Consider the following 27,098-nt stretch of genomic DNA (forward strand, 5'->3'; position numbering starts at 1 on the left):
TTCTTTATTATAAACCAAACTATTAACTTTAAACAAAGAAAAAGGAATGAGGTGTGAAAGTATCATAATGTAAGGTGTATGTAAAGTGCAGGGATATGTGAATCTCTGTGTGTGAATGACTGAGTGAAAACTATGCAAAACTACAAAGGACCAAACAAAACAGGATCATACCTGGAGGAGCAGCGAGAGAGACAAGAGTGATTAGTGAAGCGGTTTAAATACCCTGAGCCCAGGTGACTCCAATCACTAATGACCCTCTGCCTGCAGGAGGAACCGCCCCTGCACTGCAGAGGAGGGGCCGTGACAGTACGCAAGTATAAACATCATGGGACCACGCAGCCCTCATACTGCTCAGGAAGGAGACGCGTTCTGTCTCCTAGAGATGAACGTACTTTGGTGTGAAAAGTGCAAATCAATCACAGAACAACAGCAAGGGACCTTGTGAAGATGCTGGAGGAAACAGGTACAAAAGTATCTATATCCAAAGTAAAACGAGTCCTATATCGACATAACCGGAAAGGCTGCTCAGCAAGGAAGAACCCACTGCTCCAAAACCGCCATAAAAACCCAGACTATGGTTTGCAACTGCACATCGGGACAAAGATCGTACTTTTTGGAGAAATGTCCTCTGGTCTGATGAAACAACAATAGAACTGTTTGGGCATAATGACCATCATTATGTTTGGAGGAAAAAATGGGGAGGCTTACAAGCCGAAGAACACAATCCCAACCGTGAAGCATGGGGGTGGCAGCATCATGTTGTGGGGGTGCTTTGCTGCAGGAGGGACTGGTACACTTCACAAAATACATGGCATCATAAGGTAGGAAAATGATGTGGATATATTGAAGCAACATCTCAAGACATCAGTCAGGTCAGCTTGGTCGCAAATGGGTCTTCCAAATGGACAATGACCCAAGCCTACATCCAAAGTTGTGTCAAAATGGATTGAGGACAACAAAGTCAATGTATTGGAGTGGCCATCACAAAGCCCTGACCTCAATCCTATAGAACATTTGTGGGCAGAATTGAAAAATCATATGCGAGCAAGGAGGCCTATAAACCTGACTACACCAGCTCTGTCAGGAGGAATGGGCCAAAATTCACCCAACTTATTGTGGGAAGCTTGTGGAAGGCTACCCGAAATGTTTGACCCAAGTTAAACAATTTAAAGGCAATGCTACCAAATACTAATTGAGTGTATGTAAACTTCTGACCCACTGGGAATGTGATGAAATAAATAAATCATTCTCTTTGCTATTATTCTGACAATTCCCATTCTTAAAATAAAGTGGTGATCCTAACTGACCTAAATTTTACTAGGATTAAATGTCAGGAATTGTGAAAAACTGAGTTTAAATGTATTTGGCTAAAGTGTATGTACATTTCCGACTTCAACTGTACATGTAGGTGTAAACGCATGTTGTGTTTGGAATTCCATGATCAGAACTCCACGATCAGAATAGAAAAACTGCATTACTGTCAAGTCACAGCCTAGGTAATCTAGAATCATCTTGCACTCCTCCAATTTTAAACCTTAACTATGATATAAAATGTAAAACTGGCCTTAGATCAGTGTCTTGATGGTTAACTTTGTTCTACTCCCACCTGTGAAGATGAAGGCTTAATTATACACTTTAGTATTCCATATAAGACATTGGCTTGAAAAGAACATGTTGATTCCACAGCAACACTGCACTGCATGATGAAAGGCTTTTAAAGAGAGTAGCTGGTTCAGTTCAGGGAAAGTACTTTTTTGCTACTGGAGTTTCTTATTCCTCACAGTGAGTACATTTACATAATCAGTTTAATATGAAAGCATTACTGTGTATGTCAAGTAGGCAGATTATGCAATAGTCATGTAAACACCTTACCCTGCTAGTCTTAGTCGGCGTAAGGTCAACATTGAAGTAATTATAACGCCGATTAACACATCTGGTTTTCGAAGCAATCTTTGAAATTATGAGCACATATGAACACTTTCATTGGCGTTCCAGCTGTGTATTTCATATGCGTGTGCTAGCACCAGCCGAGCGAGCCTACCTCTTTAGCACTACCATCTGCCCGGTACAGTTGAAACCCGGGATTCATCTGCGAAGAGAACACTTCTCCAGCGTGCCAGTGGTCATCGAATGTGAGCATTTGCCCACTGAAGTCAGTTACAACGCCGAACTGCAGTCAGGTCAAGACCCTGGTAAGGACGACAGGCACGCAGATGAGCTTCCCTGAGATAGAATTTCTGCACAAACGGTCAGAAACTTCGGTTGTGCAAACCTATAGTTTTATCAGTTGCCCGGGTGGCTGGTCTCAGATGATCTCGCAGGTGAAGAAGCTGGATGTGGAGGTTCTGGGCTGGCGTGGCTACACGTGGTCTGTGGTTGTGAGGCCGGTTGGACCTACTGCCAAATTCTCTAAAACGACGTTGAAGGCGGTTTATGGCAGAGAAATTAACATTAAATTCTCTGGCAATAGCTCTTGTGGACATTCCTGCAGTCAGCAAGCCAATTGCATGCTCCCTCAAAAATGTGGACATCTGTAGCATTCTGTTTGTGTGACAAAATTTGTTAACAAATGTTTGAGTGGCCAGCACAAGGTAATGCTCATGCTGCTTATAATCCACTTCTTGATATGCCACACCTGTCAGGTGGATGGATTATCTTGGCAAAGGATGCTCACCAACAGGGACATAAACAAATTTGTGCACAAAATTTGAGAGAAATAAGCTTTTTGTGCGCATGGAACATTTCTGGGATCTTTTACTTCAGCTCATGAAACATGGGACCAGCACCTTAAATGTTGCATTGATATTTTTGTTCAGTATAGTTTACAAACTTTTTGAGAAGAATCAAATATTCTTCAAAAAAATCGCATGTGGTAGAACATTTATTTTGATTGGTGATTTTCTGCATTTATCAAAGTGCCATCAGGTAGCCTGATTTCAGATGTATCCATGTAAACAGGATTATTAGGAATATCATTCTTCTTGCAAAGCATGTAAACATTTTAAACAAACTATTCTATTAATCTGACTATCCGCAATACTCACATTATTGTGTGCATGTAACCGTACTCAGAGAAGATGTTGTTTATAAGGGATAGACGTATACTAGACGTCTTTTATATGTAAAGCCTTTACAAGCAATATCTTCACTTGCTCCCTCACATTTTTTCCCACATATTATAGAGGCAACTCTATGCTTTCCTTTTCTGACTTTACAGAAAATTAACCACCTCTTTCTTTCTTTGCCCCAACCGCCATTTCTCTGTTCCCTCTCTCTTCCCATCCATCCAGATTCCAATCAAATCGTTTGTGTTTGCACAATTGTTGCTATACGACTTGAAACAAGGGCTATAATGGATTTGGATATAAAGAATTACTGGATTTTCCCCCTACAACATCATTACAACAACATTTTGTTGTTGTTTTCGCATTTCAGCGACAACAGAGTTACACATGGGATAAACACACGTACAGTCAATAACACAATAGAAAAATATATGTACAGTGTGTGCAAATGTAGTAAGATTAGGGAGGTAAGGCAATAAATAGGCCACAGAGGCAAAATAATTACAATTTAGCATTAACACTGGAGTGATAGATGTGCAGATGATGGGGTGGGGTGCAAAAGAGCAAAAAATAAATAAATAACAATATGGGGATGAGGTAGTTGGGTGTGCTATTTACAGATGGGCTGTGTACAGGTACAGTGAACGGTAAAGCTGCTCTGACAGCTGATGCTTAAAGTTAGAGAGGGAGATATAAGTTTCAGTCATTGGCAGCAGAGAACTGGAAATGGTGTATGCACTTGTATAGGTAGGCTAGATCTGTAGGAATATCTCGAAATGATCATTCCAAGTAATTTAGGATTTTTAATAATGTTCTCAACTGGCCTACCTGATTAAATAAAGGTGAAATAAGAAAAAATATATTTAAAAAATGAGTCTAGCTGAATCAGCTCATCCTCTGCAAGTGGCTACACTCAGTAGTTAACAAACTCCATAGGGTAGATGATCTAATATGACTAATCATCAATCAATACAGACTGATCATTGGAGGATGGCGGGTGATCATTAACTGAAATGATGTCACTAATGTACTTATGGAGATCGATGAGGTGATTAAACATGGTGCACTCACAGAATAGGATAGGAGAATGTTGGGAATTAGTAGATGTCATGTTTCCATGTGAACGAGCGCAGCATGGACTAGCATTCAAACTCAGAGGTAACAGCAGGGTTTAGGCTAATTTGTGTCATAGCTCAGCTCTATGCAGTATATCTTTAAAGCTCAGCCAAGGGCCAGGTGTCATAAGAAAGTTTCCAAGTGAGTCGCGGAGGGTGAGAAATGATTTGAGCACAACAAAAAAACGTCCTTGCTAGTGGTGAACTTTCTATGGATTTCAATGGAATGATGGGACTGACCAGATGGAAAGGAATTATGGTCTATTGTATTGGACCAACTAACCAAGACATTATAGCCAGGACCTTTTGCTCTCACTTTTATTCAGTTTGTTCAAAAGAACTGCCCTTCACACAAGCACGATCAAGGTGATGAGTTTGGTTTGTTCAAAGGAGCTTTAGGAATACCTTTCTGTAATAATGAGTTGGCGTAAGAACTTAGTGTGCAACAAACTACAAAGCGGGTCAAATGTGAGAAACAGAATAAATAAAAGCTGACCAAAAGGACAGTCAATTATTTCTTTTACAGAGACTTTGTTCCAGTAAGAGTAGTAGCGTTGTCTCACATGACTGGCTAATTATCTCATATCTGCCACGTTTTTTATTTTATTTTTTATTTTACCTTTATTTAACTAGGCAAGTCAGTTAAGAACAAATTCTTATTTTCAATGACGGCCTAGGAACAGTGGGTTAACTGCCTGTTCAGGGGCAGAACGACAGATTTGTACCTTGTCAGCTCGGGGATTTGAACTTCCAACCTTTCGGTTACTAGTCCAACGCTCTAACCACTAGGCTACCCTGCCGCCCCACGTAAGTGGGCTCAGCTCACAAGGAACCCGAGCACAAGGGGGATGAGGATACAGGTCAAAGAAGAGACCCGAAAACTGCTTTTTCAGGTTCACAAAAGGACATGCCTAACCTCACATGCCCCCAAAGAGGAACAACTTATTTTCTATCCCTTTCTCCTAATCTTAAAATGCACTGGCAAGTGCTGTGCCCCGCATAGATAAGGTAAAGAGACACCAACTCGGCCAAACGTTTGAAGGCCAGGTAACAAATGGATCCTGTCACGACAGTGTCATGAATTAATTAGTTGGCCATTTTTCAGAATGCACCCAGTTCCAGTTCCCAGCCAGACTCATCCACTAGACTGAGGGAACATCAAGAGGAGACTTTTTAATGAAGTGTGAAAAACTATTTCCGACTTTTTGTCAAGAATCGTAATGTTCCCCCAATGGGCTACTTAACGTTGGCAAAAAAACAACAACTGCAGCTTTCTGTTCTAAAGACTTCAAAAGGTCCTGAAACTGGTGGCTCAATTCAAAGATACCAGGCAGACAGACAGACAGTCTGGCTTTAAGCAGTTGAGCGATGCATCCCGCAACTTCAAACAGCCACCAAAGATTTGAGAAAAACAGAGCTACAGGGTGATTATCGAAAGTGAAAAATCCTATTATCATCCACTTCTGAAAACAGTCATGAAATGACGGCTGGCGTCAATTCAGCAGCGGTATTAGAATCTAAATTTAGACTATAAAAATCATTGGAAATCGGGATGCATTTTTTTGTGTGCACCTTTGATGCCTTGTTGGCTAATGAGGTGTGGGAAGGTGGATGCTGAAAGAAAATACCTCCACTTATCTCCTGCCTGTATCCCAGCACAGCAGTTTCAGTACAACAGGATAACCAAGTCAGCCATGCACGCACGCACACAAGCGCGCACACACACACACACACACACACACACACACACACACACACACACACACGCACACACACGCACACGCACACGCCTCTGTGGGGAATGAAAGCCTTTTCATCTTCAGTCTTCAGTAATCCGCTGCTATTAGCAGTGCTGAGAGGAGGGAGGGAGTCGCGTAACGGCCCTGGGATGACGGATATGTGCCAGCATGGCGGTGACTGGTGATCCTGAGAGGCAAGCTGAGGCGGCAAATAGAACAATCCCTCTCATCTCGACAAGCTCTGCACATGGGACACGGAGAGGGAATTAATCCCTAGGAAGCTCGCTAATTAATGAATGCAAAACGTATTTGAGCCTAACAAGACTTCCGTCATCATTGCCTTATCAACGCCTCCTTCGCTCGTTATGAGTCTGCAAGCTAAGCTAATCATAGTTTTGAGAAATACTCTACATGAGGGTGCTGAGAATCAGAGTATGGAAGAATGGATACTGAACGATAGCCTGTGTTTGGTTTGCTAAACTGCCGTTGGACAAGCAGTTATGGAAACGAAATGAGGTACACTCAACAGTAGCAAATTAAAGAGGGATAAACCTGCGCAACTGTGCGAAACATAAAATGCAAATTAAAGAGCATGAAAACTCGAAGGAGTTGATGCCCGGTTTGTGGAATATATTCAGCCAATTATGCTTTTCAAAACACTAGCCTCCGACTGTACTGTCTGTTCAGCCAAGGCCAAAGCTATGGTCCACTGCAACAAGTTTATTGCGAAAAATGAAACCTTGAAAGTCTGCTACAGGAATAAAATAAACACATCCGTCAATAACTTCACCCGAGTAGAATGCTGAGTGGGAGAGTGTTGTTGGAGAGGAAATGGATTTCATGTTTCATGTTCAGTGGCGATTTTAGCATGTAAATCTTGGTGGGGCAAACCCCCACACTATAACGGTGACAAACGGTGCCCACAAACTGTCAGGGCCTACATAAAGCTGTCCCTACAGCAGAGTCCTAACAGTAGTCCCAACACCTTACCACTGCTACAACTGGCTATCAGTGGAGCCTTGTCTGGCAGCGAAACAGTTAATTCAGCCTCATTTACTTAGAAACACAGAGCTGATATGACTGACTTGCTTAAACAAATGTGGTTTCTACTGACAATTGAGATGCACAAACTATGGCATAAGAGGACGATTTTGATTAAGACATTAATAAGCGAGCTAGGATGGAGTCAATAACTATTTGTTCAGCGATTTTGAAATGTACAGAATTCAGAACATGGGCCGTTCTTACATTGTTCTCCCTGTACACCAAGTCAGAACCGTAGAATAAATAAATGGGGCATATAAGCAGACAATGAAAGCTCTTAGAATATTTGATGATGACATTTCTCCCAAAAAATCTTTACGCCATATGTGCACCACCAAGTCAGAACAGTAGGCTAAGTTATTAGGGTGAGGCACATGGGCTACTACACAACATACTTAGTATGACTTCCTTAGCTACAGTATACATATCTCCCTGGCATATTACATAATTTATGCAGCAGCATACAAGACATTTTCTGACTCACCTTGTTATGCTGTATTCACTTGAACAGGAAGGAGGCGCAGAGGTCCTTTGTTGGTAAATTTTGTCAACAAACTTTGTCATCAAAGTCTGGCATTCTCTGGATTTATGGTGCTTTCAAGACAACTGGGAACCCTGAAACAAACAGGTCAAATCATGATGACGGCAGTGATCTTCAGGTCGGAAAAGAGGCCAGAGTTCTCGACATGGAATTCCCAGAGTTCCGAGTTGTCTTGAACTCACTGAAGTCTGAGATTTCCCAGTTCCAAGTTTCCAGTTGTTTTGAACGAGGCAGAAGTCATGGCCAATGTTGAATGTTTATCCTTTTAAGCTTGGTCCACACACCCACTCCACTGATTAGCAGTCTAATGATTGTTTTGCAATGCTTGCAATTAGGCACTGATTCCATCCAAACCCCTCATTGTTGAATTTGCAATTTCCAAATTGTTGTGTAATGTCCATGTCCAATGGCCGATGAGCACCAATACGTTTTATCTATAATTTATTTCCACAACTTCTCTTCTAGCTTGCTAGCTAAGATTTTGAAAGTATGATGTTGACATGATCAGTACAATCAAAGCTACGGTGAGACATAAGATGATTTGAGATCATTTTATCTGTGGCCAATGACCTTGAGCCTACTTGGATGGGAACTTCTAATGTAACTATTTGGCAGCACCAAAGGGGCTTGAATTTTAGGGCTCTCCCTGTCGATTTTGCTGTGACGTAGTGTCCCCATGAGTAACAGAACTAGAGAACATTACCAACCCCTACGCTTCGTATTTTCCGCTGGCTGCCCCACTACCACAGAAAGCACTGAGCTAGGCTGAAACACATGCATTTTGGAGTTGCCTTCCTCAAGAAAACAAAAGAGAGTCCATGTTTGTATGCAGCTTTATTAACACAAATATATATATATATTTTTTTTTTACATTGTTTTGAAACTGATATATGACACGTAATAATGACAAAATAACATGCAAAACATTTTTTTTTACTAAACAGGTGAGGGTCAAAAGAGGTGGGGCATCTCTCTAAATTCTCTTTCCCATCCTTGTCTCACTCACTCAATTGCGTTCTGACCGCTTCCTCTACACACGTGTGCTGCTGAGTGCGCACAGAAGCTCCCGTAAGCCTACAGAAATAAATGCCGATAAAAATGTATCTAACTGATGGGATACACAAGCTACATTCCTTGCCAAATGATGACAGTTTCATCACACTTTCAAAAATGACTGGTTGATTGAAGTAGGGAAATATGTGCTCCAACTGCAGTTTTGGAATAATTGCATCCCATCTATTTTCCGCTTAGGCTACTTTTGTGAACTACTAGAGCCATTTAAAAGTATTTGTCATTTTTTTATTTCACCTTTATTTAACCAGGTAGGCTAGTTCAGAACAAGTTCTCATTTACAACTGCGACCCGGCCAAGATAAAGCAAAGCAGTGCGACACAAACAACAACACAGAGTTACACAAGCGTACAGTCAATAACACAATAGAAAAAAATAATGTTTATATACAGTGTGTGCAAATGGCATGAGGAGGTAAGGCAATAAATAGGCCATAGTAGTGAAGTAATTACAATTTTGCAAATTAATTGTTTAGCCTAGGCCATAAACCTTCTAAACATAGACAGATTCCACACTGAACATATGCAAAAACATGAATTAGATAAAGAGTGTCTTTTCATCCGAATCATTAAGCTTAGGCCTATTCATCAAACAGATGTTGGGGCTGTAATTCATCCCCATGCAGTGTTCAATGTGGAAATATTCATACATTTGGAAAATTCCAAAGAACAGGCAGAATAAACTAAATTGAACGTCGACTGATTATGATTTTTCAATGCCGATACTGATCATTGGCGGACCAAAAAAAGCAGATACCAATTAATCGGCCGATTTCTATATATACAGTTAAAGTCAGAAGTTTACAAACACTTAGGTTGGAGTCATTAAAACTCGTTTTTCAACCACTCCACAAATTTCTTGTTAACAAACTATAGTTTTGGCAAGTCGGTTAGGACATCTACTTTGTGCATGACACAACAATTGTTTACAGACAGATTATTTCACTGTATCACAATTCCATTGGGTTAGAAGTTTACATACACTAAGTTGAATGTGCATTTAAACAGCATGGAAAATTCCAGAATATTATTATGACTTTAGAAGCTTCTGATAATTGACATAATTTGAGTCAATTGGAGGTGTACCTGTGGATGTATTTCAAGGCCTACCTTCAAACTCAGTGCCTCTTTGCTTGACATCATGGGAAAATCAAAAGAAATCAGCCAAGACCTCAGAAAAAAATTATAGACCTCCACAAGTCAGGTGGGAGCAATTTACAAACGCCTGAAGGTACCATGTTCATCTGTACAAACAATAGTACGCAAGTATAAATACCATAGGACCACGCAGCCGTCATACCACTCAGGAAGGAGACGTGTTCTGTCTCCTAGAGATGAACGTACTTTGGTGTGAAAAGTGCAAATCAATCCCAGAACAACAGCAAAGGATCTTGTGAAGATGTTGGAGGAGACAGTGACATCCACAGTAAAATGACTTGTATATCGACATAACCTGAAAGGCCGCTCAGCAAGGAAGAAGCCACTGCTCCAATATCGCCATCAAAAATCCAGACTACAGTTTGCAATTGCACATGGGGACACAGATGGTACTTTTTGGAGAAATATCCTCTGGTCTGATGAAACAAAAATAGAACTGTCTGGCCATAATGACCATTGTTATGTTTGGAGGAAAAAGGTGGGGGCTTGCAAGCTGACGTTCACCATCCCAACCGTGAAGCACGGAGGTGGCAGCATCATGTTGTTGGGGTGCTTTGCAAGACATCAGTCAAGAAGTTAAAGCTTGGTCGCAAATGGATCTTCCAAATGGACAATCACCCCAAGCATACTTCCAAAGTTGTGGCAAAATGGTGTAAGGACTATAAGTCAAGGTATTCGAGTGGCCATCACAAAGCCCTGACCTCAATCCTATAGAACATTTATGGGCAGAACTGAAAAAGCGTGTGCAAGGATGCCTACAAACCTGACTCAGTTACACCAACTCTGTCAGGAGAAATGGGCCAAAATTCACTCAACTTATTGTGGGAAGCTTGTGGAAGGCTGCACGAAATGTTGGACCCAAGTCAAACAATTTAAATGCAATGCTACCAAATACTAATTGAGTGTATGTGGACTTCTGACCCACTGGGAATGTGATAAAATAAATACAAGCTGAAATAAATAATTCTCTCTACTATTATTCTGGTATTTCACATTCTTAAAATAAAGTGGTGATCCTAACTGACCTAAGACAGGGAATTTTTACTTGGATTAAACGTCAGCAATTGTGAAAAACTGAGTTTAAATGTATTTGGCTAAGGTGTATGTAAACTTCTGACTTCAACTGTATATTCGTAATATTGACAATTACAACAATACTGAATGAAGACTTTTATTTTAACTTAATATAATACAGAAATACAATCAATTTAGTCTCAAATAAATAATGAAACATGTTCAATTTGGTTTAAATAATGCAAAAACACAGTGGCGGAGAAGAAAGTAAAAGTGCAATATGTGCCATGTAAAAAAGCTAACGTTTAAGTTCCTTGCTCAGAACATTAGAACATATGAAAGCTGGTGGTTCCTTTTAACATGAGTCTTCAATATTCCTAGCTAAGAAGTTTTAGGTTGTTGTCACGGCTTCCGCCGAAGTCGGCCCTTCTCCTTGTTCGGGTGGTGTTCGACGGTCGACGTCACCGGCTTTCTAGTCACCACCGATCCATGTTTCAATTTCGTTTTGTTTTGTCTGTATTACACACACCTGGTTTCAACTCCCATATCATGTTCCTTATTTAAACCTCTGGTTCACATTTCTGTTCTGTCCGTGATTGTTGGTGTCTTTAGTGGTTGTTGATTGTGCTAGTGTGTATGTATGTTCCTATTTGGAATTTTTTATTGACTTTTTGAGTAAACTCAGTTGTGTCCGACTCCGCTAAATCTCTGCACCCAATCGCTGACAGTTGTAGTTATTTTAGGAATTATAGGACTATTTCTCTCTATACCATTTGTATTTCTTATAACTTTGACTATTGGATGTTCTTATAGGCACTATAGTATTGCCAGCCTAATCTCGGGAGTTGACAGGCTTGAAGTCATAAACAGCGCTGTGCTTCAAGCATTGAGAAGAGCTGCTGGCAAACGCAGGAAAGTGCTGTTTGAATGAATGCTTACGAGCCTGCTGCTGCCTACCACCGCTCAGTCAGACTGCTCTATCAAATATAAAATCATAGACTTAATTATAATATAATAAACACACAGAAATATGAGCCTTGGGTCATTAATTAATATGGTAAAATCCGGAAACTATCATTTCGAAAACAAAATGTTTATTCTTTCAGTGAAATACGGAACCGTTCCGTATTTTATCGAATGGGTGGCAACCCTAAGTCGAAATATTGCTGTTACATTGCACAACCTTCAATGTTATGTCATAATTATGTAAAAGTCTGGAAAATTAATTACGGGCTTTTTTTTTTAGGAAGAAATGGTCTTCACACTGTTCACAACGAGCCAGGCGGCCCAAACTGCTGCATATACCCTGACTCTGCTGGCACTGAACGCAATAGAAGCGACACAAAACCACTCTTTGAGAATAACTGTTCCAGACGCAAGATGCACATCACTTCGCGTTGGCAACTTTTTTCCTTAAGAAACCTATTATTCTGTTATATTACATCATGTTTTTCATATATAAAAATATAAATAGGTGTGTCTTGACTGTGATAAGGGCTCGGGAAACAAGAGCCATTGCACCGCCATAGGATTCTACAAGCAAGCGCCACTGTTGAGGTTACTATATACTAGGTGGTGTCAGAGGAAGGCCCAAATAATTGTCAAAGACTCCAGTCACCCAAGTCATAGACTTTTCTCTCTGCTACCACACGGCAAGCGGTACCGGAGTGCCAAATGTAGGACCAAAAGGCTCATTAACAGCTTCTACCCCCCAAGCCATAAGACTGTTGAACAATTAATCAAATTGCCAGTCGGACTCGTTACATTGACCCCCTTGTTTTTACACTGCTGTTACTCGCTGTTTTTGATCTATGCATAGTCACTTTACAAATTACCTCAACTAACCTGTACCCCCGCACATTGACTCGGTACTGGTACCAGTTGATATTACTGGCACTTGTTTTTTTATTGACTGAATAGTATACTGTATATGGGGCAATTTAGCAATTCAGCATCTTTTTTTCCAGTGCCGGCCTTGTGTTCTAAAAGTATAGATTTATTTCATTTGAGTACCTGAGTACTCAAAAAATAAATAATGCGAGTTCTCGAAAAAGTAAAAAAATGTCAAATACCCATCGCAGACATCATCAGACATCATTACCGATGTAAATACATTCATTTCAGAGTAAAAAAAATTCTAATAACCTTCACAGTGAGCAGTCAAAATGTTTTTGTTTGTTGTAGGTGGTCTTTATTACAGGCCGAATGGCATCTTACTGAATCAATAAGACCCTGAACGTGCCACCTGCAGATAAATCAATGGGAAGGCGCAAGGCAGGGATCGATAGCGCTTCTGCTTTCTCTCTGGTGGATGGAGGCTGTCAGCCCACAGAACATCAGGACATCTGACGGCAGGAATGGGGATCCCGGGGAATGATGAGAGAACGATGAAACGTAAACACGGGAGAGATCGAACCCCCTGCTAATATCCATGATGGATTCTGTGAGTGTCACAGTGGGGCGCTGTGGTGTGTGTTTGTGTGCACGAGATTAAGTGTGTGTGTGTGCGTGCATATGTGTACAGTGCACTGCGGTATGTCAATGTGCATATAATTGATATCCGGGGGGGAGCAACACTTCCTGCATTTAAAGTTAACAAGGGAGGTTGAAGGTCGCGGAGGATGAGTCTAGCTGTCATTTCTACTGGATCAGGCTGGGGATGACATTTACAGCACCATCCATATCCAATCCAATGTCTGACTGTCTGTTCATCCGGAAAAACACTTTAAATGGTTGAGGCACGATCGTGGTTTTTGACCAAGATGTGATTCTTTTGATTTACATACTGTAGCAGCTTCTGACAAACCTTGAATGCTTTCTGTCCCGAATGCATAGTGACCTTCTGGAGGTATCAGAGGCTCATGAAATATGAAATTGCTGCGTAAACACGGAGAGAGAGTGAGGAGAGTCATGTATTATTGAATTACACAGAGGAGATATATCAGGAGCATGTCTACAGCTGGTCACGAACCAACACTGTAAAGGTGTCAGTCTCGACATAGTGGAAATGGAATTTACACATGGCCACACATTCAATCTCAGACGTACTTCCCCATATGGGTCCCGGTAGAAGTGCACCCAAAATCACAGGCTAACTAAAGCTAAATGATTTAGCCGACATATCCAGTCAAAGATCCACGAAGATGGGAAACATTCTAGCGCTTCCCTCAGCTTTTGTGGCATATGTACAGTACTTTGTCACCGTGGTTACGATTCCTTCCTAGTTCCAGAGCGCTGTGGGAGCTGTTTTTGACGACAATGCCAGCTCCCACGCCGCACCTGCTCCGCCCTGTTCCCCCATGCGCTTGGTAATTATTTAGTAGGAAAGCAGCGTTTCACCTTTTCGCCAAAGCGATCAACATGGCAAAGCAGAGCCACTCCGCAACCAACTGTGATTAAATCAATAGAGAGGTAGAGGTAAATTAAATCCTGCTCCTATGTGTGCACTGCAGAGCTGAGCTGAAATGAAAACAGTGTTTGGGTTGGTAAAGTGTATACGCGGTGCACGCACACGCACACACACACACACACACCTCCTCTGTTCTACCTTCTCTCAGAGGTCAGTTCAGAGAGAAAACTAGTGAGCGAAGGAAGACCATGACGAAGCCCAATCACTATCAAGTGTAACACTATTCTAGGTTCTCTGAATCGGTTTTTACGTCTAAGTCCGTAAATGTTGACAAAGGGCTCTCTTATCGGATTTATTTTGGTCGACATTGTAGTGGATCCGTTGGACCTTGTTCCTGGATGTGATTTGCCAGTTCAATAGCTCATATCAAGTGCTCTGGGGAAGGTTGAGGGATGAAGGTTTCTCTATTGAGACTGAACGAGAGACAATAGAAATGAACCGTTATAGTGATTAAGCTCTCCCTTTCAAAAACGTCTCATTCAGAGTGTCACATAAGCTGCACTATATGACATGTTAAACTCTCAAATCAATTAAAAAAAACAACAACAACAACATCCAGTTTAACTGCAAACACAACACATCTGAAATCTGACTTACAACCCTCATTTCTACCATTTCATCACAGGTCTCTTCCCTTCTACCGAATGGGCAGTCATCTCAAAGACACACCAAACCGTAACATACATAATGATCACATGTACTCCGTCTTGGACTGTAGCTTATTCTGTAACAGTCTCCTGAACAAAACAAATACGTCGTCTAACTTATACCATACTATCCACATTGTCCTCTCATGCCTTCCTTCCAAATGGGCTGACACTGCAGCTGTGGTATGGTGTGTTGTTGTGTTAAAAGTAGAGAGGAAGGAATTTCCCTCTGTTCCTAACCGCCACCCACCCACCCTCTCTCTCTGCTCTGTCCCCTCTGTAGGATTTTAATGAAGCACAGAGTGAGTGGGAGGGGTGCTAACCTAACAACCATCATAAGTTCCAGTCTCTCTCTCTCTCTCTCTCTCTCTCTCTCTCTCTCTCTCTCTCTCTCTCTCTCTCTCTCTCTCTCTCTCTCTCTCTCTCTCTCTCTCTCTCTCTCTCTCTCTCTCTCTCTCTCTCTCTCTCTGTGCTATTAGCCTATAGGATCTCACACATATGGATAGAGTGAGTCATTAGCCACTAGCAGCAAGTTCACTGACATAGTCTAATTGCAAGCAGTGTCTGCAGCTCCCACACTAGTCTGTAGTCTGTGTGTTTGTGTGTGCGTGTGCATCTGCATCTATGTGTGTATCAGTCAATGCACTTGAGGATATGTCCGTGTGCGTTTACAAGCCAGTAAATGAGAACGAGGGAGAAGCGTGGTTTAAAGGCCCAGAAGGTTGGGCTCAAAGCTGACGGAGGGGAACGATGAAAGCATCAGGTCTTCAGAGAGAGGAAGGCGGGGGGTTTGAGCTATCTTCACTCATCAGATCCCTTATCCGTTTTGGCATGCCTTCCTGTGCTATGAGTAAATGGGAAGAGATCCCCGAGCCGACGGAGGATGACTTTAAACAGTATGAGGGGGAGGGTGGTGTGTGGCTAGCTCACTGTAGGTTGATTAAAGCTGAGGAAATGAAAATGAAAAGCAGCGAGGGATGGACACAGACTGGAATCCAGGCCATTGGGGTACAGTGGATCCAATGCTAGATATACACTGTGGGTGGAACCACTAGGGCCGACCCTCACAGGTCAAGGTCAGTAGAGCAAAAGCCTGGACATGGCAGAAAGTGCCTCTAGCGGGTCAAAGGTCCCTGGTAGGAGAAACAGCAGTCTCAGCAGCATATGAAGGGAAAAAAAAAGGAAAAATGGACGAGGTTCGGGTTGAGAAAGCCAGGCTTCACAAGAGTAAATCAAAATGCTCCGTTGCATTTCCTCACTACAGTGCAGTGCCTGGAGGACTGGGGGGCCAGGGTGGGGGACAGGTTAAACCCTGGCCATGTCAAGGTGGGGGACAGGTTAAACCCTGGCCATGTCAGGGTGGGGGACAGGTTAAACCCTGGCCATGTCAGGGTGGGGGACAGGTTACGTCCTGGCCATGCCAGGGTGGGGGACAGGTTACGTCCTGGCCATAACCACTGATAGCATCTCTATTTACTAATTTTATCAGCAAATTAGTGACAATTTGCAGACATGTTTTATACCAGGTTTCCCCCACATCCTTCTCTCCACACAGGTTGTGAATACCCTTTATGGACAACTAGGATACGAGAGTCCATTATGCAACAAGAAACATGGCTTACAAATATAATTGTGTTGGCAAAATTGCACGTAGCATGTAGCATGCCAAAATCAACTCAGTCCTTTTAAACCAAGGTGAAAAGAGTTTCACTTCTGTGAACTCTTGTGGCGTGTTGACTTTCAATAGCAGCGTAGAAAGGGGAAAAGAACACTCTGAACGTTGTGAGGAATGCTGTGTGGTGTGAGTTTCACAACGACCCTCCAACCAGGACTTTCAAGTTCCATCTCAAGCTCCATCCCCAGCGTTGTTTTGCTACTTCCCCCTGGTACCAACCACAGCCAGCCTCTTCTTTGATTGTGCGATATGAGGAGGCGAGCGTTTTACCCAGCAGATAACATCATTTTTGTAGCAGTACCCTTTATCCACGCGCCACACTCCACAATCTATCCAGTCCTCCTTCATACCAGAAAAAAGCTCCAGGGACTGAGGCGAGGCGGACGAATGTTTGTTTTCTCCCTCTCCAGGTTTCCCTTGAAGTGTTGTTTTTATTTCCCCCATTCAGTCCATTTTACCCACAGCCCCCTACCACAAGGGCTGGCAGATAGCCGAATGGTTAGAGTATTGGGCCCACCAATCAATGCCAGGCTCAGCAATGGCTAAGATGGGGACAGACTTTGAAATGAGTACAGGAGGAGAGAGAGAAACGAAGGATCGAGAAGGAAAAAAAAAAGAGTGCTGGCTCCTGGTGAGCGGGGCGGATTTGTGGCGATTACACACTAGGCGTTAAATAAATCAGCCGAGCACCTAAACGGCTCACTTTGAAACTGTGCCCATGGGATACTGAGCTGAGCCCGACCACAGAGACCTCAGAGACAGAAAATGAAAGATGAGGGGAGTGAGAGAAAGCGAGAAAGAAAGGGTGCATGAATTGGACAAAGAAGCAGAAAAATATACAGAGAAGATTGAACAGAAATAATAAACTAGAGGGGAAAAGAAAGAGGGATGGAATTGGAGCAATGAGAATAGAGAGGAAAGAGTGACAGAAAGAGAGTGAGGGTGACTGAGGAAGACAGAAATAGTGGAGGGAGGCAGAGGGCTAGAGCCTATGTTTACAGGCAACATTTATCCAATTTTCTATATCGGATGGATATAGAATTTACTTTCCCTCTGTTTGAAGGGAGCAGAGAAAATCCCCCAAATTCCCTTTAGAGCTTGTCTGGAAAATAATATAACATTCAACAGGAGAAAACATTTGTAGATACTAGCCTGCCTTGCCAGAAGAAAATTGATTTCAAAGATCAGACAGAGAGAGAGAGAGAGAGAGAGAGAGAGAGAGGGAGGCCTCCAAAAATGTGTCTCAGCTGCTGAACTGCACAACAGAATTCATCAAGCAACTTGTTATTGCCTAAACTCATAGTTCTTCCAATAAAAGATGTTGGTTTGTTTTCTAAATGAACCCGCTTGGTTTGCTAACAGTGACTATTTAGCCCCTCAGCTGCTGGTGTGTGACGCCAGGAGGACATTATGCTGTCACTGCACTGGGTGAAAACCCAGCCAGCTTCTCAGCTTTGCATACTGAAGCACTGCAGGATGTCGTAGCAATGCAGCCAATTCCAACTCTGCCGCCGACAGACTGAGCAAAAGACAAGGCAACAGAGAGAGTGTGAAAGTGGAAGCGGTTCAAAGACGTTGAGGACCGAGGGCAAGCGAGGCGAGATAGAGAGAGGAGAACCGGACAGACGAGGGATAGGGGGAACGTAACGAGTAGAAAAATAAATAGTCGGAAAAGAAGGAGGGATATGGCGCAACAGAGGAAAGGAAAAGTACCCAGAAAGACCGTTAGGCAGGAAAGGAAAATGGTAGAGAACAGCAAAGAGAGATAAGGAAGATGGAGTGAAGAGCGGAGAGGAGGAGATCGTGAAGAGGTTAGAAAGTGAAGGAGGTGGGGGGAGACAGTGACGGTAATTGGAGAAGACAGGGCCTTCAATATTCTGAGCGAGGCATCAATTGAAAGGATTCGACTGGCTCACTGGAGGGGCCTGGCTCGGTACACATCCTCTCACTGGAGACACACGGGTTATAGACTACTGGGGCTTGCCTGAACACACACACCATAGACACACACATGCGTGTATGCAAACACACATGTACACACACACGCTACTTTTCTTTCACAGCGACAAAGCAGGGATTGAAAAGGTGCTTATTTAACTGGAATTCTCCCCACTGACATTGCATGCTACATTTTTGCACAAAGCACTATTGGTAAAACAAAATCTGAACAAAACATGTTTTCCTCCTTTGGCAACCACCTCATTTCTGTCTTTCAACAAGTCTAAGTCCTTTCATCATCTCCATCTCTCCACCCTCTGTCTCCAGCCTCCCGCTCTCTGTCTGTCTAGATCTGTCTCTATCTCTGCCTGTCTTCCTCTCTCCTCTACTCCTCTCCCTGCAGCCCTCTTTACTTCTTAGATCCTGTGGGAACTGTTCCTTGACCAGAGAGAAACTGTCTCTGTCAGATAGAGATAAAAGTGTGTGTGTGTGTGTGTCTGTATGTGTGAATCTATATATATGTGTGTGTGTGTGTGTGTGTGTGTGTGTGTGTGTGTGTGTGTGTGTGTGTGTGTGTGTGTGTGTGTGTGTGTGTGTGTGTGAGACAGCCTCAGGGGATGGCATTGTGGCCTGCAATATGTCACCCTTCCCCTCAAAAAACCCTGATAAAACACAGCACCGGATAATCTTGAGGTCATGTCTCTTAACCACTATCGACACTGCTCTGTTCTCACGCTTACGCACACACACATATATATATATATATATACACACACACACACAAAATACTGACAAATACACACAAAAACATACAGCCATTGGACCATAATACTGTATATACACAATATGTTTTTTTTAATCAAAATGCCTTTTTTGGCAGAACATTTTTGCCTTCTGGAACATGTGAACTTTCATGTGCCTTAATAACAAGCGTGTATTCCATCTGTAAGTACAAATACAATTGTTCAATTAGGAACCTGGTTGGTTTAGCCACAGAAAAAGACAGGAACCTTCTCGATAGCCATGATTGCCTGAGATAATGGATAGGACATGCCGAGAGATGAGTTTGAGTTGGTCTGCCATGTAGCAGGCTTCCGTCTATAACATGAGCTGCTCAGTATGTGTAGATAATCCTTTCTACTGTGTCTTTTTTGAAAGATGTCATGAAGAACTGCAAAAAGAGCTACCCTGAAATTAACAGGCACTATTGACGAAGATCAGTGGGAAAATGTGGTAATGGAGATACCTTCTGGAGGACGATCGTGCCACGTCGACTCTCTCTGACTCTGAAAATGAATCAGACGACGGGGAAATACCTGATTTAGGTAAAAACATTTTCATTGAAGCAGACATTGTAGAGCCTTCTGATGACAGTGATGGGGAAGAAACGGCAGTCAACAGTGTTATTGTCATGGAAGATGTTGGAATGCCCGGTGGAAGCAGAGGATGATAGCTCAGGAGATGGAGAAAATCCTGGCATTTCTTTACACATATGCGGAGGGGAGTCGAAAAGAGAACACAGAAAACACCTGTCTCCGGGTTACATCTTCAAACTAGTCTAGTAGGCTACATTTTCAGATATTTTACGTTTCTAATTTTGTCAGAAAGTAATTTTCATTGAAAGTTAAAGCATACTATTAGCTAGCTAACATTATGTGTATGATCTGTGTCGTAATATTATTTGTATCTCAGAAATTTATTTGCATAGCTAGTTATAGCCTAATGTTAGCTAGCTAGCTAACATTGAACCTAGTTAGTTAGCTTTAGCTACCTGCAGATTCATGCATGTTGGCTAGCTATCACAATCAGTTTGTATTTCTAGTAGTATGGGTTGGGATTATTTCCACGGTCAAAACAACTGGGAACTCTGAACTGGGAACTTGGAAATCTCCGACTTCCGACTTCAGGGCGTTCAAGATAACAGGGAACTCAGAAAAAAGCATACTCCGACAGGGAAAAATAATTTTGAACGGTCAGCCAACTTGGAATTCCAACTCGGTGGCTCGGGCCTCTTTCTAGAGCCCCAATTTTATGATCTGAAGATCACTGACGTGATGATTTGACCTCGCATTTTTCCAAGTTTCCAGTTGTCTTGAAAGCACCATTAGGCACATTGTTTAGCTAGCTAGCTACATGCCTAAACAAAAGACTCCACTTCGTCAGATGATTACATGCCCTATCAAGTTAGACAAGTGTATCTGGTGGTGATTACGGTCATCTATTGTACAGTATTTCATGAACATGTGTACATGTCTAAACAATAGTGACCCGTCCACTTAGATAGCTGTGGCTGGGGGTTGGTTATAGCATTTCTTTCACTTGTCCATCAATTTAGACAAGTGTGTCTGGGTAGGAGTCATCTAATAACTATAAAATATTTATAGAATATTTATCTGGACACTTTCTATTTTTGATATTGCTACTATGCAAATACGCAAGTAACCATTTCACTGTACAGTTTACACCTTACGTATCCTGTTCATGTGACAAATAAACTTAGATTTGATTTGATATAGTGTTTGTTAACCAGAGACAATAATGTGAATAACAACATGACCTGCGGCAAAGTCAGATTAGGACAGTGTTTCCCAACCCTGATCCTCGAGTATCCCCAATAGTACACATTTGTATTGTAACCCTGGACAAGCACACCTGATTCAACTTGTCAACTAATCATCAAGCCCTCAATGAGTTGAATGAGGTGTGTTTCTCCATGGCTACAATGAAAATGTGTACTGTTGGGGGTACTTGGGGAAACACTGGATTAGGATATAGGTCAAGGACTAGATAAAGTGTATTTTTGCTACTACTTTCACCACTTTTAGTCTTGAAATGTTTGTATATTTACTACACTACCTAACTCACTGTTTAGCACATGGCCTTAAATATGTATCCTTAAAGAGATGGGTGAGGCTAAGGCTTACGAGGGTGTGAATGATACTGAATGGGTGTAGATCAGTGGCGGTCGGTCCGGTCCAAGGTGAGGGGGGATGATCATTTTCTTTTATGAGCATGGCCTTATTTCTATTACAGCATATTGTATGGCTGTCATTCATATTTCATTCACCCAGCTCAATGTAACATCGATAGGTTTACTTGAATTTTCCCTGTACCCATCACGAGGTTGCTACAACATAGCCTATGAATGAAAATGTTATCAAATTAGAAAATGTTTAGTAATCAAGGTGACAGACAGTGACACATTCTATACTGTCTTGTAAAAACCGAGTAGGGTAGAGAAGCAGGTACGGAAAGTGAACATTTCATTTTGCACAGACCTGGAACAGGACAGGAACAGCGTCAGAACCGGGTAACACAACGACATATGACAATCAATGCTGAAGCGGGGAACAGAGCTGGGGAACAGACAGATATGGGGGAGGTAATAACACAGGTGAGTCCAATGAATCGCTGATGCGCATGACGAGTGAAGCAGGTGTACATAATGATGGTGGCAGGAGTGCATAGTGCAGGAAAGCCTGGCTCCCTCTAGCGCCAGGGAGGGAGATTGGGAGCAGGCGTGACATGCCTTGCACACCCTTGCCTTCAACTAGCCGATCTAGGGAGTAATCATCAGTCCAACAGTTGCAAATTAGAATTTCTACTGGACAAATTCAGGTATTTTCGTTCCGTTTGCTTCTGTTTAAGAAACGTTTTTGAACATAATCGGCGGAATAAATATATCCCTGATCACACGCAAACACAATTCACTTTCATAGCAGCCACATGAAAACAGCAACTATCTACGCACTCTCCTCCTCTCACCTTTTTCCTTCGCTTGTGGACTTCAGTGCACAACACATCAGCTATCTGTGACTAGACAAAAATAAACTTTACAAGCCAAACCCTCATAACATGACCGCTATAACCGCTGCACACAGCCTACATCGTTATCACTTCATAGTCAACATAGCTACAAGAACTAACGTGTTAGTAAACCCGCTACAATCATGCAGTACAGTGTACAGTCAGAAAACAGTTTAGCAGTTACACCGGCAGGCCCCGGTGGCAAGAAATTAATAAAACCAAAAGCTTACCTTGACTTGGAAGAGTTCCAGTGTTGGATAGCCATAGCCAGCTAGCTAACATAGCATCCCTCTCTGTTTGAGCCGAGTGTTTGAGTAGGCTAAACTAGCTAGTTGCATTCAGTAGCTAAGTGAAAGTGAGAGTATGAAGAAATACAAACAAATATAGGTAGCTCTCTCTCTCGCTTCTTCTTCATTTTGGAAGAAATTAATTTGTTCAAAACTGTTCAACTATTGTCTTTCTCTCTCTTTGAGTCAACTACTCATCACATTTTATGCACTGCAGTGCTAGCTAGCTGTAAGTTATGCTTGCAGTACTAAATTCATTCTCTGATATTTTGATTGGTTGGACAACATGTCAGTTCATGCTACAAGAGCTCTGAAAGGTTGGAGGACGTCCTCTGAAAGTTGTCATAATTACTGTGTAAGTCTATGGAAAGGGGTGAGAACCACGATCCTCCTAGGTTTTGTATTGATGTCAATGTACCCAGAGGAGGATGGAAGCTAGCTGTCCTCCGGCTAAACCATGGTCCTAACCTACAGACTGCTATTGAGGCTACTTTAGACCTTCATTACAAAACAGTGTTTTAATCAATTATTTGGTGACTTGAATATATTTAGTATACTTTTATCTAAAAAGGATAACTTTTTTAATGTTTCACTATTTGTATTTTTATGAAACTCACTGAGGAGGATGGTCCTCCCCTTTCTCCTCTGTGGAGCCTCCACTGGGGTAGGCAAAGAAGAGCTCTCCAGTAGGTGTACCAGAACATTCAAGGGCCATTTTCTCAAAAATTGGGTTACAAGTTTATCAACATCAAAGCAGAATTACCTTCCCATTGTTCCTCAACTGCAGTGTATGATATACCGTTTTCTAGCTTAAAACGTTTTTTAAATGTTGCTACATAGAACTGAATCGAGCTGGTCGGTCACATATGGCCAAAGCCAGTTGGACTAGTGTAAGGATCAGTACAGATAAAGAGAGACAAGTGGACCTCTGAGAGAAACATGTTAAAAGTGAGGAAGGCTGAGAAAACGACAGAGGGAAAAGATGGACAGGAAGACAAAGTTAAGAGACAGGGAGAGTGCATCAGTGGGGGAACGGGGTCAGAGATGGTACGACAAAGAAGAGAGAGAGAGAGACAGAGAGGCAGAGAGAGAGAGAGAGAGAGAGAGAGACACAAAGAGAGACAAGAAGCTTGTAGGCTAAAACCTGAGCCCTCCTACACCCTCTTGTCCCCCAGTCATCCTGATTTTGTGCAAAGGAGCCAGCTGTATGCTGTATGGCTCAACAGGCCTACACACACACACACACACACACACACACACACACACACACACACACACACACACACACACACACACACACACACACACACACACACACACACACACACAGATGGAGAACAGAAGTGGACTACAAGACCAGAGTATGCAAAGGCCATTTGAACAAGACCTTAACCTGAAAACAACAGGCGCTGGCCATTGTGGAGATGTAGCCGGTCTGGTCTGGTCTGTCGCAGGGAGACCTGGCAGAGACCTGACAGCCTGCAGACACCCGGCTCCACTCTCCCTCCCACCCTCCGACCCTAGGGGTTGGCACGGTAACCGCGAGGCAACGTGGGCAGATCTGACAGACTGGGCTCTCCTCACCCCCTCAGCCTCATGGGAGAAATAATCCGCACACTGAGTGAACTCTTCCTCCACACACAGACGGAGAAAAACAGGGGACGGTTAAGCCCTGTGAAATTTAACAGATCAAACTGCCCAGAGCTGAGGAGGAAGAAACCAAGCGAGGGTGCAACAAGCGGGGGAGACGTACCCATTGACATAGCATGTGTAGAAATGGATATGTTCGTTCAAGGCTAAAGTGGATTGCTCGCGAGCCATTTCAGACGACTCAGTCACTTCTAATTTTCTCATGTTCCAATCGATGCTTGTTGACGAGAGCACCTCATTGTTCTGTTCCTTGAGCTACACTCATTATACCTCAATGTGCCAATTCAAATTGGTTGCCATCGCCTATAATTCAAATAAATGAAGGCTTACATCAAAACAATCATTACGTAAACACAAAGGAGGAAAGGTGGAGGTGGAAGTCAAGGAATAAATTGAAAAGCATTCTTGGCTAAGTAAATTGTGTCGTAAACACAGAGGCTGAAATAATCAACCACTTCTCTCCTTTAACGATGAATTGAAGATTACTCTTGTTAAGGTCCCATTTGATGGTGTGTGAGTCCAGAAAATGCCTTAACTAATGTGGGCAAAGCAGCATTTTCACTACTGCATGTGTTTCTTTATAAACCATTTTGTGTTGTTTTGACTATTGCGTGTAGTAGCAGTGCTGTAAGAGGTCAAGTTGAGTGTCAAGAGTGTCATGTCTTCAGAATGATGTGTGAAGTCTTTGCACTAGAACTACCTTGTGGTATTCAGAATAAAGGGTAGAGTTAACTCTTAAGACGACTACGTAGTGCACTCTTTAAAGCAGAACTGAACTCAAAAACCAACTTCCCTAGTTGAAAATGACATATGTGACACCAATATTAGTCAGAAACATTTATTCCAGTGCACAAATTGACGACAAAGTGCAAGTAGGTTCATTTCTGTCATAAAGTCAGTATTATCCAAAAGACAGTTTAGTGGGATTTGTGTAGATGAGCTCGTCATGACTTATTTAAGGGTTGGGTTTTGATTTCGACAATACCCACTTGCCGACTACCATGGGATAAACAGCTGCGGTGATTGTGGTCTATCCAATCGTACAGCAGAACACACAGACAGTGTGACAGACGTGCCCTGTAAAATACAATCAACTATAGCTAGCTCTCTCTCACTTCTCCTTAATTTTGGAAGAAATGTATTTGTTCAAAACTGTTCCACTACTGTCTTTCTCTCTCTTTAAGTCAACTACTCAACACATTTTATGCACTGCAGTGCTAGCTACCTGTAGTTTATGCTTTCAGTACTAGATTCATTCTCTAGTATTTTGATTAGGTGGAAAACATGTCAGTTCATGCTGCAATAGCTCTGATAGGTTGGAGGACGTTCTCCGGAAGTTGTCATAATTACTGTGTAAGTCTATGGAAGGGGGTGAGAATCATGAGCCTCCTAGGTTTTGTATTGAAGAAAATGTACCCAGAGGAGGATGGAAGCTAGCTGTCCTCCGGCTACACCATGGTGCTTACCCTACAGAGTGCTGTTGAGGCTACTGTAGATCACTTTTTAATGTTTCAATACTTTTATTTTTATGAAATTCACTGAGGAGGATGGTCCTCCCCTTCCTCCTCTACGAGCCTCCACTGGTGTAGACAAAGAATTGGCTAAGTAGATTGAGTTGTAAATACAAAGGCTGAAATAATCCGATGTCAACAACTACAGACCAGTATCCCTTCTTTCTTTTCTCTCCAAAACTCTTGAACGTGCCGTCCTTGGCCAGCTCTCCCGCTATCTCTCTCAGAATGACCTTCTTGATCCAAATCAGTCAGGTTTCAAGACTAGTCATTCAACTGAGACTGCTCTTCTCTGTATCACGGAGGCGCTCCGCACTGCTAAAGCTAACTCTCTCTCCTCTGCTCTCATCCTTCTAGACCTATCGGCTGCCTTCGATACTGTGAACCATCAGATCCTCCTCTCCACCCTCTCCGAGTTGGGCATCTCCGGCGCGGCCCACGCTTGGATTGCGTCCTACCTGACAGGTCGCTCCTACCAGGTGGCGTGGCGAGAATCCGTCTCCACACCACGTGCTCTCACCACTGGTGTCCCCCAGGGCTCTGTTCTAGGCCCTCTCCTATTCTCGCTATACACCAAGTCACTTGGCTCTGTCATAACCTCACATGGTCTCTCCTATCATTGCTATGCAGACGACACACAATTAATCTTCTCCTTTCCCCCTTCTGATGACCAGGTGGCGAATCGCATCTCTGCATGTCTGGCAGACATATCCGTGTGGATGACGGATCACCACCTCAAGCTGAACCTCGGCAAGACGGAGCTGCTCTTCCTCCCGGGAAGGACTGCCCGTTCCATGATCTCGCCATCACGGTTGACAACTCCATTGTGTCCTCCTCCCAGAGCGCTAAGAACCTTGGCGTGATCCTGGACAACACCCTGTCGTTCTCAACTAACATCAAGGCGGTGGCCCGTTCCTGTAGGTTCATGCTCTACAACATCCGCAGAGTACGACCCTGCCTCACACAGGAAGCGGCGCAGGTCCTAATCCAGGCACTTGTCATCTCCCGTCTGGATTACTGCAACTCGCTGTTGGCTGGGCTCCCTGCCTGTGCCATTAAACCCCTACAACTCATCCAGAACGCCGCAGCCCGTCTGGTGTTCAACCTTCCCAAGTTCTCTCACGTCACCCCGCTCCTCCGCTCCCTCCACTGGCTTCCAGTTGAAGCTCGCATCCGCTACAAGACCATGGTGCTTGCCTACGGAGCTGTGAGGGGAACGGCACCTCAGTACCTCCAGGCTCTGATCAGGCCCTACACCCAAACAAGGGCACTGCGTTCATCCACCTCTGGCCTGCTCGCCTCCCTACCACTGAGGAAGTACAGTTCCCGCTCAGCCCAGTCAAAACTGTTCGCTGCTCTGGCCCCCCAATGGTGGAACAAACTCCCTCACGACGCCAGGACAGCGGAGTCAATCACCACCTTCCGGAG

General features: G+C 43.0%; 1 protein-coding gene across 5 annotated transcripts in view; it reads right to left on the reverse strand.

Moving 5' to 3' along the window:
* Positions 1 to 27,098, reverse strand: part of LOC115104075 (junction plakoglobin-like) — a 79,091-nt gene that overhangs the window by 36,432 nt on the left and 15,561 nt on the right. For 2 of the 5 annotated variants that reach the window (XM_065006425.1, XM_065006426.1), the window contains exon 2: positions 7,448 to 7,578. The exons of the other annotated variants lie outside the window; for them this stretch is intronic. The gene's annotated coding sequence lies outside the window, so the exon portion shown is untranslated. The remainder of the gene's footprint in view (positions 1 to 7,447; positions 7,579 to 27,098) is intronic. 5 annotated transcript variants of the gene reach the window in all.

The sequence above is a fragment of the Oncorhynchus nerka genome, linkage group LG21 (genome assembly GCF_034236695.1).
Source record: "Oncorhynchus nerka isolate Pitt River linkage group LG21, Oner_Uvic_2.0, whole genome shotgun sequence".
Taxonomy (NCBI): domain Eukaryota; kingdom Metazoa; phylum Chordata; class Actinopteri; order Salmoniformes; family Salmonidae; genus Oncorhynchus; species Oncorhynchus nerka.